This window comes from Equus asinus, chromosome 19 (assembly GCF_041296235.1).
Source record: "Equus asinus isolate D_3611 breed Donkey chromosome 19, EquAss-T2T_v2, whole genome shotgun sequence".
Taxonomy (NCBI): domain Eukaryota; kingdom Metazoa; phylum Chordata; class Mammalia; order Perissodactyla; family Equidae; genus Equus; species Equus asinus.
In genome coordinates, this window is record NC_091808.1 from 4982119 (window position 1) to 4997160 (window position 15042).

Genomic DNA, 15042 nt, shown 5'->3' on the forward strand with positions numbered 1-15042 from the left:
AGGTCAAATCACGTTCCCTGTCATATAGGAGCTACCTACGTATACAGCAAAAGCAGGAAATTTCATGCTTGGCCAGAAATGCTGGTCTGCCAACACAAAGAGGAAAAAATTGCCCTCAACTGAACTCACTAGGTGTTGGACAATCAAGGGGAAAAAAATAGAGAAGCATTTGGCCTGTCAACTTTGAAAATGATCACCATAGAGCATTTGAGAGCTTGCCTTGGACCAAGCTTTCTTCATTTCCAAAGGAAATTGGGTGGCATAGGTTGATCTCCAGATACTGGCTTCTCCTAATATTTTGAATTCCATTGAATTCTGAAATCTCTTAATTGTTTCCAGGGCTTTTCCATGGAGTGACGTGTTTTTTCGCATTAGATAAGATTGGTGTTCTTCCCGTCAGGTGTAACTCTGAGAAAGCAGCAGAATTTCTGAGCAATGGAATTCCCATATCATTTCATAGCCAGAGCATCAGAAAGGGCAACATAATTTCCTGAAAGAGGTTCAGGGCTAGAAAGATGTTCCTAAGTCCAGTGATTTCCCACAGTGCCAAACAGGATGTAACTTGCAGCTGAGGTTATGAACTTTTTACCTCTCGGAACATTATGGGAAGCTTAATTTATGCTAAACTGTCCTTGGTCAAATTCCTTTTAGATGAGAATGGGGCAGCAAGGTTGGCCCTGAGCATGAGTTTGACATCGGTGGGGAAATGCCCACACTTGTTTGGGGTGCTGGCAGGAGAGAAGCTACGGGGTCCCTCTCTGGAAGCACAGAGCCCTTGGGTTTGGGGCTTGATGTTGGGAGGGATGCATAAAAAGTGCTGGGGAGGAAGGTGGCATTGGCCAAGCCCACTGGCTCATGGATGCACAATGCTGGCCAAGGAGGAGAGAGCAGTGGATGGAGATGCTCCTCCCAGAGGATTCCTGCTGTACATATGGCAACAACGGAAGGTTGGCAGGGCTCATGCAGAGCATCTGGCCCTCAACTTCCATTTTACAAAGAAACTGACACCCAGGGTGGGGATTAAATTGTCCACTGATGCACAGCCCATTCATGGCAATAAAATTGCAAATGAAAGTCTAAATGCAATTGTAGACCACAGACTGGGGGTAGGAACCCTGGCATACATCCTTCAATCATCTCTGTCCCCTTGGCAACCTTCAACTGTGAAATCCCATGACATTTTGCTCAGAATATTTCTCCCTGCTCTTCTGACTTCATGGCATGTTTCCAACAGAAGAGATGAAATTCAAGTCCATAACCAAAAGACTGGAAGGTTCTTTCTGGGGCTTCTGCCTTGGGGCCCACCCTCCCGCTTATCTCTGGAACCCATTCATTGGCAGAAAGGACAAAAACAAAAATAGAAACAATGCCAATAACAGCCACAGTCACTAACAACAACAATAATAATTTGTAATTATAATAATAATACTTGCAGCTCTCATCTACTTTCACCTACTCGGTACATGCCAGGAACAGTGATAGTGATTGGCTATTTTTTCTTTTTTAGAGCCAAAGCATTTATTGGAAATGGTGATTCCAAATCTTTCTGAGTCTTTAATTTCACACTATTCACTACCAAGCTGTGTGTGCCGTAGACTTACCGAAGGAGAATCTAAACTGTTTGACTCTCTGTCAAGATCTACAGCATATCTGAAGCTATCCCAAGATGTTGCATAAAAAAGGCTGAGAAGCACTCGTTTATACAAACTCTCAAAAGGCGTTATTTGAATAATATTACCCACAATTCTTGAGTTCATTTTCAACACAGCAATTAACGTTCCCTGTGGTTAAAATATTACAGTTATTCCAAGTTGTTGGAGATTTTTCCTAATAGAGGGCACTAAATTTTCAAAAAGAGCTGCAAGACATTAATTGTACAAAAGAATTATTTTCACTTAATAGTGGGCCTCTGAAAATTCTAATGAAAAATTCTATTTAGAGAATACGGGAAGTATATTTGAATTTGTTTATCATTTAATTTTTTTTATTCAGTTATTGATAGGTTACAATCTTGTGAAATTTCAATTGTACATTAATGTTTGTCAGTCATGTTGTAGGTGCACCACTTCACCCTTTGTGCCCAACCCCCACCCCACCTTTCCCCTGGTATCCACTAAACTGTTCTCAGTCCCTAGTTTTAAATTCCTCATATGAGTGGAGTCATACACAGATTATCTTTCTCTCGCTGGCTTATTTCACTTAACATAATTCTCTCAAGGTCCATCCATGTTATTGCAAATGGAATGATTTTGTTCTGTTTTGCAGCTGAGTAGGATTCCATTGTATATATGTACCACATCTTCTTTATCCATTCGTCTGTTGATGGGCACTTAGGTTGCTTCCACGTCTTGGCTACTGTAAACAGTGCTGCAATAAACATTGGGGTGCACAGGACTTTTGGGATTGCTGACTTCAGGCTCTTTGGATAAATACCCAGTAGTGGGATGGCTGGATCGTATGGTAGTTCTATTTTTAGTTTTTTGAGGAATCTCCATACTGTTTTCCATAGTGGCTGCACCAGTTTGCATTCCCACCAGCAGTGTATGAGGGTTCCTTTTTCTCTGCAACCTCTCCAACATTTGTTGCTATTAGTTTTAGATATTTTTGTCATTCTAACGGGTGTAAGGTGATATCTTAGTGTAGTTTTGATTTGCATTTCCCTGATGATCAGCGATGATGAGCATCTTTTCATGTGCCTATTGGCCATCAGTATAAGTGATTGGCTATTTTATCCTCATTTCACAAATGCAGAAACTGATGCTCAGAGAGGTTAAGTAACCAGCCCCAAATCACACTGCTGTGACCACGAAGATTCAGTCCGGTGGGACTGATGTGGAAAAGCATTCTCTCAAGAGCTTTGAAATGGCCATCAAGACAGAGGATGTAGCAGGACACAACTAGAGATTTCAGGGCTCAATTGCACACAGCAGAGCTGGCCGGAGGCGGTCTCTCCACAGCTGTCTCCTCCCTGAACACAAGCCCTTCCTTGTTCCATACCTGGCTCTCCCTGACCTCTGGGTCTTCAGAACTCCCTGAGACACAGCCCTTGTCCTCCCTTTTCCACCAGCTAACAACGCCCATCCTTCAGGGCCAGCGTGGAGGGCACCTCATTAGGAAGCTTCCAGATCAACCTGCCCAACATCTCCGTTGACCGAGCTCACATCTCGTAGTGTATCTGCAGCTGATCACGGGCCTCTCCCTGGCTGGATGGCGCCTCCTCAAGGGCATGACCATGACTTATTGATCCCTGTGTCCCTTACCCTAGCCATTTCTGGAATAACGTGGGAACTAATGAATTCATGAATGAACAGGGGAACAAAGACAGGGACATTGGCTTGGGTAGTGCTTCTCAGCCCTTCACAACCCACGTCCACTTCTGATAAACAAAACATGCACCCCATAAGTGCTCAAAACACTGAGGTGCTGCACAGCTCTCCTCCCCACACCTGTGGAAATCGTCTGCTGCTCTCCATCGGCCAGGGAGCTTTCCTCAAGGTTGGATCTTATAATCGGTGTTACCAAAACAATTTGCAAATGATTTAATTATCCAAACGTTAAACACAGAACATCTTTTTCCAAAATGCACTTGCTCCTCACCTTCAAAACCCTGATTCGGTACCCTAGGGGGGTCTTCTCAATACTCAGGCTTTTCAAACTCACCGTGTTATGGAGTCAAGTGAGGTGACAGGTAGTGATGGCTTGACTAAAGCCACTGGTGATACAAATGGCGATGAGGAAGCAGATTCAAGGAACACATCAGAGGAAGAGCAAATAAAATTTGGCACATTTATATCAGACTGTGTACTTGGAAGACCCTGAGAGTGAGGGCCTAGGCCTCTCACTTGCCTCCGTCTAGGCCCTGTCTGGTCGGGAGCAGGAAGGTATCTGTTATATGTACCACATCTTCTTTATCCATTCGTCTGTTGATGGGCACTTAGGTTGCTTCCACGTCTTGGCTATTGTAAACAGTGCTGCAATAAACATTGGGGTGCACAGGACTTTTGGGATTGACCACTGTTGACAGTGGGGCAAGGGTGTGAGAGTGCTGGGCTGTGGCCCATGGAGTGGGCAGAGAAAGGGGCCAAATCCTGCAGTCTTCTGGAGACACTAGCCTTTGAATGGTTCCCCATGAAACTGCTGGCCAAGTTTGGGACAGAGACAGGGATCTCATTGTGTTCCTAGTCTTAGAAGAGAAGAAAAATGGAAAACCTGAGCCAGTCCATAAAGGCTTGGGAGTCTCAGAAGTCAAAGGAAGCTGTGAATCAGTGTAAGAGACCTTGACTTGCAGGGGGCGGGTGGGAAAGGATGTGAGACGTGGAGAATCTAAGTTGATAAGAAACTCTGAATTCTCCATGTTCTAGAAAATAGTCAACAAGTCCAGTTTGAGGCCTTGGTGCTTTTGAAAGCATGCTTTTCTCACCGACATAGCTTGCAAGAAAATATAATCGCAAGCAGTCTCCAAGTCCTTCCCATTTTCTTCCATTTGTGGCAAAAGAGAGCTTCTAAAAATATTTATCCATTTGGCATAAGCAATGTAAAAATAACAGCTTAAAAAAAAAGCATGCCAATGGACTGAGATTTTCCTGGGGAAAAAATCCCATGTGCCAAAATATAAATAAATGAATAAATATGATTAATGATCTGAAAGGCACGAAGTTCTAAGTCCAGGATGGTGATCCAGGATCCAGGAACCACTGCCCTTTGGTGGAGCCATCTAATGGGCTCACCTTCTGTTTACATATATGTACTTTTTAATCTTCATTCAAAAACTTACCTGGGGGGTCTGTGTGCTATGCTTAGCTCTGGGGTTACAGAGCTGAAGGTGACAGAGTCCTCTCCTTGGTCATGCTGTCAACAGACAGTTGTCCTGAAAATTGACCAAGACCATAAAACAGCTGTCCTAGAATATCAGAGAAAAGGGGAAAGACCCTTCAATAAATGGTTTTGGAACGATAACAATTATAAAAACAATTTATTTAGATTACTTCATACCATACACCAAAATATATCCTAGATGGATTCAAGGACATATTTAATAGTCTATTTTTTTAAAAAAACAACAAAGCTATAAGAAAACAGACATCGGTCATCAAATCTCTGGAGAAAGAGGAGCTTTTTAAATTTTGAAGCAACAAAAATAATTACCAAGGAAAAAGTAGTCATATTTTGACTAGATAAAAAGGTTAGATACCAGTACATTAAAAATAGAACCAGGATTTTAGGGTAAATGGATCAAGAAAATGTACTTGCAGTAAATATGCAGACAGAGGGTTAATTTCACAGCAAAATGTCAGTGGAAGAATAGGGTTGGGGGCCATGAAACACAGATTCACAGACGGAAAAGCAATTAGTAAACAGATTTGGGAAAAATTTGGAAATTTGGAAACAAACTTGGGAAAATTTCCTGCAGCATTGATTGAGGATGGAATAAATACAATTAAAATAATTACATACCATTTGACCTATCAAGTTAACAAAGCTTATAAAAATAAACATCATTGCCAGAGAAGGTATGGAAACACAGCCCCTTGGTTACCAGTGGACAAGCCTTATCCAGACCTCTGAAACCATCTGTGGTGACAGACGAAATAATCTAACTTCCAGGAATCCCAAGGTAATGAAAACAAATACTAGAAAAGCTTCAGAGAGAAAGATTTTCATCACAATATAATTCATAATAATGACAAACTGATAATGTTACCCATGCCCCCCACAGAGGCACAATGGTCCAGGAAACACACTCTTTTGCAGAAGTGATTACTTAGACTTTAAAAGAATGTATCATAACAAGAAAAATACATCTAATAGAACGTTGAATGGAAAAAGCAGAAAATACCCTCAATATACAGCATGATCAAAACCATAATAAATAGGATTGACACGGAAAGTGAAAGAAACAGACCAAGATGTTTTCGTGATGGGGTTTAGAGTGATGCACTTTCCATCTCGTTCTACCTGTTTATATTTTACAAATGTGCTTTAATGAGTGTGTCGGTGGCTCTCAAATTTTAATATGTGTAAGTATCGCTAAGGTACTCCTTTAAAATGAGCTTTCTTTGCCCTGAATTATCTGAGCTACAAGCTCTGGAATCTACATTTTTATTAGCATTCCAGAGGATTATAATGTCTGCAGTTCTGAAACGAATTCTCTGACACCAACGGGGTGTCCTACCATACAATTCATTTCTGACACTAACTACCCAGAGTTAGCACAGGTCCTCAAGTTAAGGGCAAAGTCCTTCAATTCTGGCACTAACTACCCCTAGTTAGCATCAGATCCCGCAAGTTGAAGGGTGCCAGCTGCAAGTGGGATCCCAAGGCTAGCCAGACATCCATCCAACGAGGCTATAAATTTGAGGGTTCCCACAATTTCTATCTCATTTTCAATAATTTACTAGAATGATTAACAGAACTCAGGGAAGTTATGGTTACAGTTTTATTTTAAAGGACACAAATTAACAGCCAGATGAAAAGATGCACAGGGCAAAGTCTTGGGGAGGGGTATACCCAGCTCCCACGTCCTCTCCTCCTGGAATCCCAGTGCACCACCCTCCCAGCACATCAATGTGTTCACCAACCAGAAGACTCCCTCCAGAATCATGTTCAGAGTTTTTATTGGGATTTTTGCTCCTTAGACATGATTGATTAAATCATTGGCTATACGATTGAACTCAATCTTTAGCCCCGCGTCCCAGAGTTCTAGGTGTGGGGCTGAAAGTTCCAATCTTCTAATCATAAATTCAGGTATGGTCAAGAGGTGTTCTTTATGAATTCCTATGAGCATTTGTTTTAGTCAAGAAATTCCAAGGGTTTTGGAGCTCTGTGCCACGGATGGGGACAAAGATCAAAAGTGTTTTTATTATATCACAAAGACCTATGTCCGAGAATCTTACTTTGAAAAATATTAGAATATGCATTATTTTAATTTTTAAAAATAAGTTTTTTAGGTTAATAATGGGGAAAGCATTTGGGGATCCTAGAGGCCAGGAGGCAGGGAGCCCGCCCATGGAGATCCTTGAGCTGGGTCTGGAATGGTGATAGGGATTTGCCAGGAGGAATACTTATCGGAGAGGGTGGATGGGAGGGGCAGGTGACTGCTGAGGTTAAAGATCTGAGCATCTATTTCTGGAAGAAGTGGTGTGCTCCTTGGCAGCTGGAGCATGAGTCTACGTGGGCAAGAAATGACTCTAAAGGGCAGGTAACCTGGCACCAGATTGGGATAAATCACGTTTGCTATACAAAGGGGTCTAACTTGTCCTCTGGGTGAGTGTTTATAGACTCTGTGTGGCATGGCTGATTGAAAGAATGGAAATGTCAGGGGACGTTACATGCCTTAAGGGGAACTGTTGTTTGGTGAAGCTTGTTTCGGTTTTATGTCTATGTGAGTGTGTGTGTGTGTGTGTGTGTGTGTGTTTGAACAACACCCGGACTCCACAAATGTGTTGAAAATCAGAAGCATCCCACTGCTGAAGTTGTAGCTTTCAAGCAGGAGCTGAGAGCTGTAGATGGGTGACTGTCAGCATGCGTAAAATAGGACTATAAAATGAGAAACCATCGCAATAATTGAACGGTGAGCTCGGGCACAGGCAGGGGACTGCGAAGAAGAGGCCAGAATGGAGATAGGGTTGGGAATGATACTGACAGATGTAGGTGTCTGTCTGAATATGAGGTTGGATTTGAGTCCAAGATCCACAGAAGAAGTATCAGGAAGGAGGAGCGAGGGGGTGTCATGAATGATGGTTTAGACGCTTTGACGTAAAGGAGCTGCAGGTCATGATCTGAAGTGTAGATATAGGTGAGCGGGCCAAATCCATGCAACAGGGCAAAACTAAGCCAGGAGAGTCAAAAAAACGACAAATGGGACAGCAGAACACCGCAGCCCACCAGGGTTTAAAGGAAGGAGAGGAAGCTATTAGGGAGAGAGGAAAGAGAAGTCAGAGACCCTGGAAGGGAGGTTTCCGGGAGAAACGAGAGCGGCCTCGCCTGCTCTACCCCCAAAGCCCGTTGGAATGCACACAAAATCTCCCTCGCAAAGCTGCAAAATTAACTAAGCTTGGGAATTGGAGAACATAAATCAGGAATTTTCCATGCTCTGGAAAAAATTTCCACTCCACACTACCTGGATGGAGCTAGTGGAATCAGAGGGATTAAAATCCTGCAGAACTCATGCAAGTGGAGAGAGCGTGGGACAGAGGAGATTCCAAACAGACTTTAGCGTGAATAAGAACTTGATATCTGCAGAGAGTCAGGGGGATTGGGTACCAAAAAGCCCCAGGAGAGCTGACTCTTTGGTTAAAAAAAAAATCGTAAGATCATAAGATCTTCACCTTAAACTACACCCAAATAAATTTTAGACAAATCAAGGAGTTAATAAACAAAACAGAAAATATATGCATATTGATCTAATCTCTGTCTAAAGAAGGGCCTTCTAAACAAATAAATTATTTACATAAATTATTTTAAATATCCATAAAGGTGAGAACAAAACCAAAAGAATGCATGACAGAAAATGAATGAGGGCATTTCAAAAAGGAGGGGCCAGTAGTGTTAACCACCGTGTAGACCACATCTGATCATTGGAGTAAACTGGGTCAGAGCTGGGTCTTGAAGAACAGAAAGGTTTAGACAGGTGTGGATTAGGAAGGGAGGTCCAGGAGGCCAGGACAGCATGAGGCCACGTAAGGAGACACCCAGGCCTTGGGTTGGTCAGGCTTAATTATCAGGTTACAACAATCAAGCATAAACAAGGGCCACCTGGACAAGAGACACCACCTGCCTAACTTCATTTCCTTATGACTGTCAACATTGACATTTGTAGACTCTTTGAAAACAAATTTAATTACCCAAGCAAATAACATCCTCTCTGCAGGTGAGTGGGTCTAATTCAAATACCCGATCCGAGATATTGACTTTGTTACAGAGAATCTCCAGCTTGGGAAAATGAGCCCAGATATTTATAACTGCTTGTACGCAGAATTGGTTTGCTAATTATTTTCTCCTTCATCAAACATATCTAAAGAGCAGCGTTTTGCATATTGTATCCAGGAGAGACCTTCAAAGATAGATCCCTCCCATGGGGGTGGTGGTGGACTCAAAGCCAGCAGAGACAGTGGGTTCACACCAGGCTTACTGTGACCCTCCCTGGATGGTCTTTCAAAGAAACTATTCAATCTTTAAATACAAACGAGTTTTGTTTCATCTTCATGTACTTTCTCAGGAAGCAAATGCTTTTGAAACGTCTGGCAGCCGGAACAGAGCGCATAATTCGTAGAATGTATGATATGTCCACGTTTTTAAATGGCATTTTATTTCCTGATATTCAAGAAAGAAACTAGACACTTATATAAAAAAGGTTAGAAAAAATATCCTTCTAGTAATTACAACCTTGTTTTTTTCTTGTCTCGTCTTGGCTAAGATGTACAGAGGAGGCTGGGGAAGTGGTGTTCCTACCCAGTGTAGACATGCTCAAAGGCCTCTCATCAAAATCAAGCAGAAGTAGCTTTTCTTAGTGACGAGTCCTAGATTCAGAAGGATGCTGTCAACGTCTGTCAACATGGAAACTCAAGAGCATATCTGACAGCCGGTGCTGCATCCCTGATGCACACACTTCCTCCTCCAGGATTTTCTTCCACCTTCTTTGGCTCCCCCAGGCAAGAGGCCAGATCCCTGCAGAATCTCCACTCCCGGGAGCCCTGATTTGAAAGATCAGAGGCCTGAACTCTAATTCGCAGAGGTGTATTAACAGGTTCTCACCTTCAATAAAGCGGTTTTCTTCCTTTCAATTCAGGACAGTCTGTTTACAGAGCTCATGAAAGGCGTTCCTTTCCAATTGGATCTGCTGGGGGGTGGGGACAAATTCCACTGAATGGGAGTGTTTGGTGAGAAGGGACCCGCTTTAGGGAGATAAGGGATTTTTTTTTATAGTTAGGCAACCAGATGGATACAGACACCTTGTGACAAAGCTGAGAGCTCATTAGCATCAGAAAAAAGCCCACAGGCAGCTCAGGATACAAATGCTCAAAGATTTTGCTTTATGCTTTTGTTCTATGAAAGTTTAATATTTTTAGTATTATTTTAATATATTTTAATATTATAGACAGTTTATTTAATATATTAGTAATGTATTTTAATGTATTGATAATTTAATATATTAATAATAATTAATCATTAGCAATTTTATTATATTAGTAATATATTTAGTATTATCCAGGTAAGCAGGGGCTTTTTTTTCTTTTTTTCCTTTTAATTATTCTATTGCAGTAACATTGGATTATAACATTATATAGCTTTCGAATGTACATCATAATATATTTCGAATTCTGTGTAGATTACATCATGTCCCCCACCCAAAAACTAATTATAATCCATCACCTCACATGTGTGCCTAATCACCCCCTTTAACCCCCCTTCCCCTCTGCTAACCACCAATCCAATCTCTGTTGCTATGTGTGTGTTTGTCATTGTTTGTATCTTCTACTTATGAGTGAGATCATATGGTATTTGACTTTCTCCCTCTGACTTATTTCGCTTCGCATAATATCCTCAAGGTCCATCCACGTTGCCACAAATGGCCGGATTTCATCATTTCTGATGGCTGAATAGTACTCCATTGTGTATATATACCACATCTTCTTTATCCGTTCGTCCCTTGATGGGCACCTAAGTTGCTTCCAAGTCTTGGCTATTGTGAATAATGCTGCAATGAACATAGGGGTGCATGTATCTTTATGCATTTGTGTTCTCAAGTTCTTTGGATAAATACCCAGCAGTGGAATAGCTGGATCATATGGTAGATCTATTCTTAATTTTCTGAGGATACTCCATACTGCTTTCCATAGTGGCTGCACCAGTTCACACTCCCACCAGCAGTGAACGAGGGTTCCCTTCTCTCCACACCCTCTCCAACATTTGTTGTTTCCTGTCTTGTTAATTATAGCCATTCTGACCAGAGTGAGGTGATACCACGTTGTAGTTTTGATTTGCATTTCCCTGAGAGCTAATGCTGTTCAGCATGTTTTCATGTGCCTGTTGTCCATCCGTATATCTTCTTTGGAGAAATCTCTGTTCAGATCTTTTGCCCATTTTTTAATTGGGTTGTTGGTTTTTTTGTTGTTGAGATGTATGAGTTCTTTGTATATTTTGGATATTAACCGCTTATCAGATATATGGTTTGCAAATATCTTCTCCCAATTGTTAGGTTGTCTTTTCGTTTTGTTCATGGTTTCCTTTGCTGTGCAGAAGCTTTTTGGTTTGATGTAGTCCCATTTGTTAATTTTTTCTTTTGTTTCCCTTGCCCAGTCAGATATGGTACTTGAAAATATGCTCCTCAGACCGACGTCAAAGAGTGTACTGTACTGCCTATGTTTTCTTTTAGAAGTTTCATGGGTTCGAGTCTTACATTCAAGTCTTTAATCCATTTTGAGTTGGTTTTTGAGCATGGAGTAAGGTAATGGTCTGCTTTCATTCTTTTGCAAGTGGCTGTCTAGTTTCCCAAACATCATTTATTGAAGAGACTCTCCTTTCTCCATTGTATGCTCTTGGCTCACTTGTCAAATATTAGCTGTCCATAAATGTGTGGGTTTATTTCTGGGTTCTTGATTCTGTTCCATTGATCCGTGTGTCTGTTTTTGTGGCAGTACCATGCTGTTTTGGTTACTATGGCTTTGTAGTATATTTTGAAATCAGGGAGTGTGATCCCTCCAGCTTTGTTCTTTTTTCTCAGGAATCCTTTGGCTATTCAGGGTCTTTTGTTGTTCCATATAAATTTAGGATTCTTTGTTCTATTTCTGTGAAAAATGTTGTTGGAACTTTGATAGGGATTGCATTGAATCTGTAGATTGCTTTAGGAAGTATGGACATTTTAACTAGGTTAATTCTTCCAATCCAAGAGCACGCAATATCTTTCCATTTCTTTGTGTCTTCTTCAATTTCTTTCAACAATGTTTTATAGTTTTTGATGCACAGATCTGTCCTGCCTTCAAGGCCTTCATGGATGCCTTCTCTGAGCCTCCCCACCCTGCTCCATCCTGGCCAGGTCTCCTCTGCTTATCCTGGCCCTGCACCCAGCTCATCCCTCTGTGGCACTCCTCACACCTTGTAGGGATATGTGTAGATGTCTGTCCATCACCCTCACTAGGCCGGGGTTGGGACAGGGATGCTGTGTGTATTCCCTGCTGCACACCCAGCCCCTTGCACAGGGGGTCACACCCGGCAGACCCTCAGCAATTACTGAATCAGTGACCCCTCTCAAAGATAAGGAGGATTTAATGACTGCCCTTTGTTCAGAAGTGCAGACTTTTTTTTTTTCTTTTATCTTAAGTCTCTTGCTATATCCTGGCTCCTTTACCTAAACTGATAAACGTGTTTAAATAGCTCCCATCTTTAAGAGAAGGAAGGAAGGAAGAAAGGAAGGAAGGAAGGAAGGAAGGAAGGAAGCGAAGGAGGAAGGGAGGAAGAAAGAGAGAAAGAAAGTATGAAAGAAATAAAGAGAAAGAAAGCAAGGAAGGAAGAAGGGAAGAAAAAGAAAGAAAGGTGAAGATGCAAAAACACAAAGTACAAAGACACAAGAAAATCAAGAAAATAAGACAAAGATAAACAAAAAACAGAAAAGAAAACTTCTTCAATTCCATCTCCCGTTCCAGGTCATTTTACTGTCAAGCTTCTTGAAGATTAGGCCGCCCCTATTTCACCTTCCCCCCTCCACTCCCCTCAGCCCCCTGCAATGTCTCTTGCTCTGCCCTCTGGACATACCCTCTGGACTGCCTGCACACTTCCATCCTGACAACTTGCCTCCTGCACCAGCGTTGGTCAGATATTTATCTACCCTCTGAGACAAGGAGCAGCGCTCCCCGAATGTCGTTTCCTCTTTTCCATGCCCAGGCCTAAATGCCAGTCATACACACGGAAGGTCTGACCTTCCCAGCTCCTTCCTTCGTCTTCCCTCTTCCTAACGGTGGCATGAAGTCTCTCCTGTCACCTTCAAACCTCTCCACCCCACCTCCATCATCCCAAACCCAGCAGATGGGCTTGCCTTCTATTTCACAGAAACAGCGGAGATCATCAAGTACAAAGAGCCTCAGTTTCCCCAGTATTTCCACCTCCAGAATTATAGCTACCTCTACCTACATTGTATTGTTATCTCTTACGGCAGAACAGAGTACTCTAAAACTTAGTGGCATAAAACTACAATAAACATTTATTATCTCACATAACTCAGGAATTCAGGAACCTCTGAACTGTTAGAGGTTCTGGCTCAGGGTCTCTCATGAGTCAAGGGGTCAGCTGGGGTTGAAGTATCTGAAGGCTCGACTGGGGCTGAAGTATCCACTTCCAAGATGTCTTACAGGATTGGTGGCAGGAGGCCTTAGTTTCTCACTGCCTTATGGCAGGAGGCCTCACTTCCTCAGCACACAGACCTTTCCACAGGGCTGCTTGAGTGTCCTCACAACATGGTGGCTGGCTTCCCCCAGAGAGTGATTCAAGAGAGATAAAAGTGGAAGCACAATAACTTATATGACCTAGCCTCAGGGATGACACTCCTTCAGTTCCCTAATATCCTATAGGTTACACAGGTCAACCCTACTCAGTGTTGCAGAGGACAACACCAAGGTGTGAACAGCAGAAGGCCAGACTCATTGGCAGCCATCTTGAAGGCTGGCTACCACATAGAGATTTCCCCTCCTGGCATTGCCAGTGACCCACTTTCCCCCTTTACCTTTCATCTTTCCCTGTCTACTGACTTATTTGCCTGAACAAATAAGTATATTCAAATATCTTCTAATAGAAAAATGAAATAAAACTCTTGGTCTATCTGATTTCACTGAGAGCTTCTTTAAAAACTCATCTATATCTTGTCTCAACTTTCTCAGCTCCATTCATGCTTCAGCCCATCACAACCTCTCTTTGGTCCCCACTATTCCTCTAAAACTGCAGCTGTGGTCACCAATAAAGTTCTGATCACTAAGTCCAGCGAGCCCTATGAGTTAGGTGACTTCTCTGGGGACATAGGCGCAGGTAACAAATACTTTCTCCCTCAGGTTCTCAGGCATCTTTCTCTCCTGGGTCATCTTTAAAGTGTGTTTCATCTACATCCCCCTCACACTTCCTTATTCCTCTGCCCTGTCCCTTAAGTGCTGCTATTCCCAAGGATTCCATCCTCAGCCTTCTCCTCTTCCCTCTCTACACTGGTTACCACTAGGGGCTGAAGCCCCAGGCATGGCAGTGAAGCAGACCTGCTTTGAATCAATTCTGTCCTGACAACATGAGTGGCCTCAACCAAGTCACTGAACTGTTCATGCATCAGCTTCCTTGTCTTCAAAATGAAGAGCACAGGTCCACCTCACAGGGGAATTAAATGTGCTAACTCATGTGGATGACAAATGCTCAGCAGCTGGTAATAACATTCCGGGGTATGGGGGAGTGTGGACCAATTCACCGGAACCAAGAATTACTTGGAGCAGATTCTAATTTCACAAGTCACTAACTTAGGTACACAAACATTTCCCCATATCTGGACTTTGTATGTTGAGTCCCCACTGCCACATGAAGGTGTCAGAAAACTTAATCTCGCCCCCAGATTTGGTCATTTCTTGGTAATTTCAGGATCAAGCAGGCGAATTCAGGATTCTGTCCCCCTTCTTCCAGGGTTACACCGGGGTTCGGTGGATTCTTGCACATCACGGTAGCATCGAGGACCAACCTTTAATTCTTGGCCAATATGCATTCATACTCTTCCACTCGTCCCATCATCCCTGGCTGTGTTCACCTGCTGTCACTCACTGAAATATGACCCTCCGGGTTGGTGTTAGGGGGTCGCCATCCTTCAGTGCTGGCATCGGCTGCAGTGTACCTTGTAACCACCTCCCAGTCCAGTGCTCAGGAAGTTGCCTTCATCCCAGACAATGTAGGTTTGCCCACTGGCTCTCTCTCAGATGATCTCCATGCCCTTACAGGCCACAGTAGGACCTGTCCACGTCTTCTTGGTGGCCATGGGCCTCTGGGAGGTCCCCACAGGCTCATCTGCCTGTTGCTTCTCTGCCATTT

At 42.8% G+C, this 15042-nt stretch overlaps 1 long non-coding RNA gene across 8 annotated transcripts in view; it reads right to left on the reverse strand.

Annotated features, from left to right (window-relative positions):
• Positions 1–15042, reverse strand: part of LOC139041029 (uncharacterized) — a 121130-nt gene that overhangs the window by 56231 nt on the left and 49857 nt on the right. For all 8 annotated transcript variants that reach the window (XR_011495484.1, XR_011495490.1, XR_011495488.1 and 5 more), the window contains exon 3: positions 4775–4900. This is a non-coding gene — a long non-coding RNA (uncharacterized lncRNA). The remainder of the gene's footprint in view (positions 1–4774; positions 4901–15042) is intronic.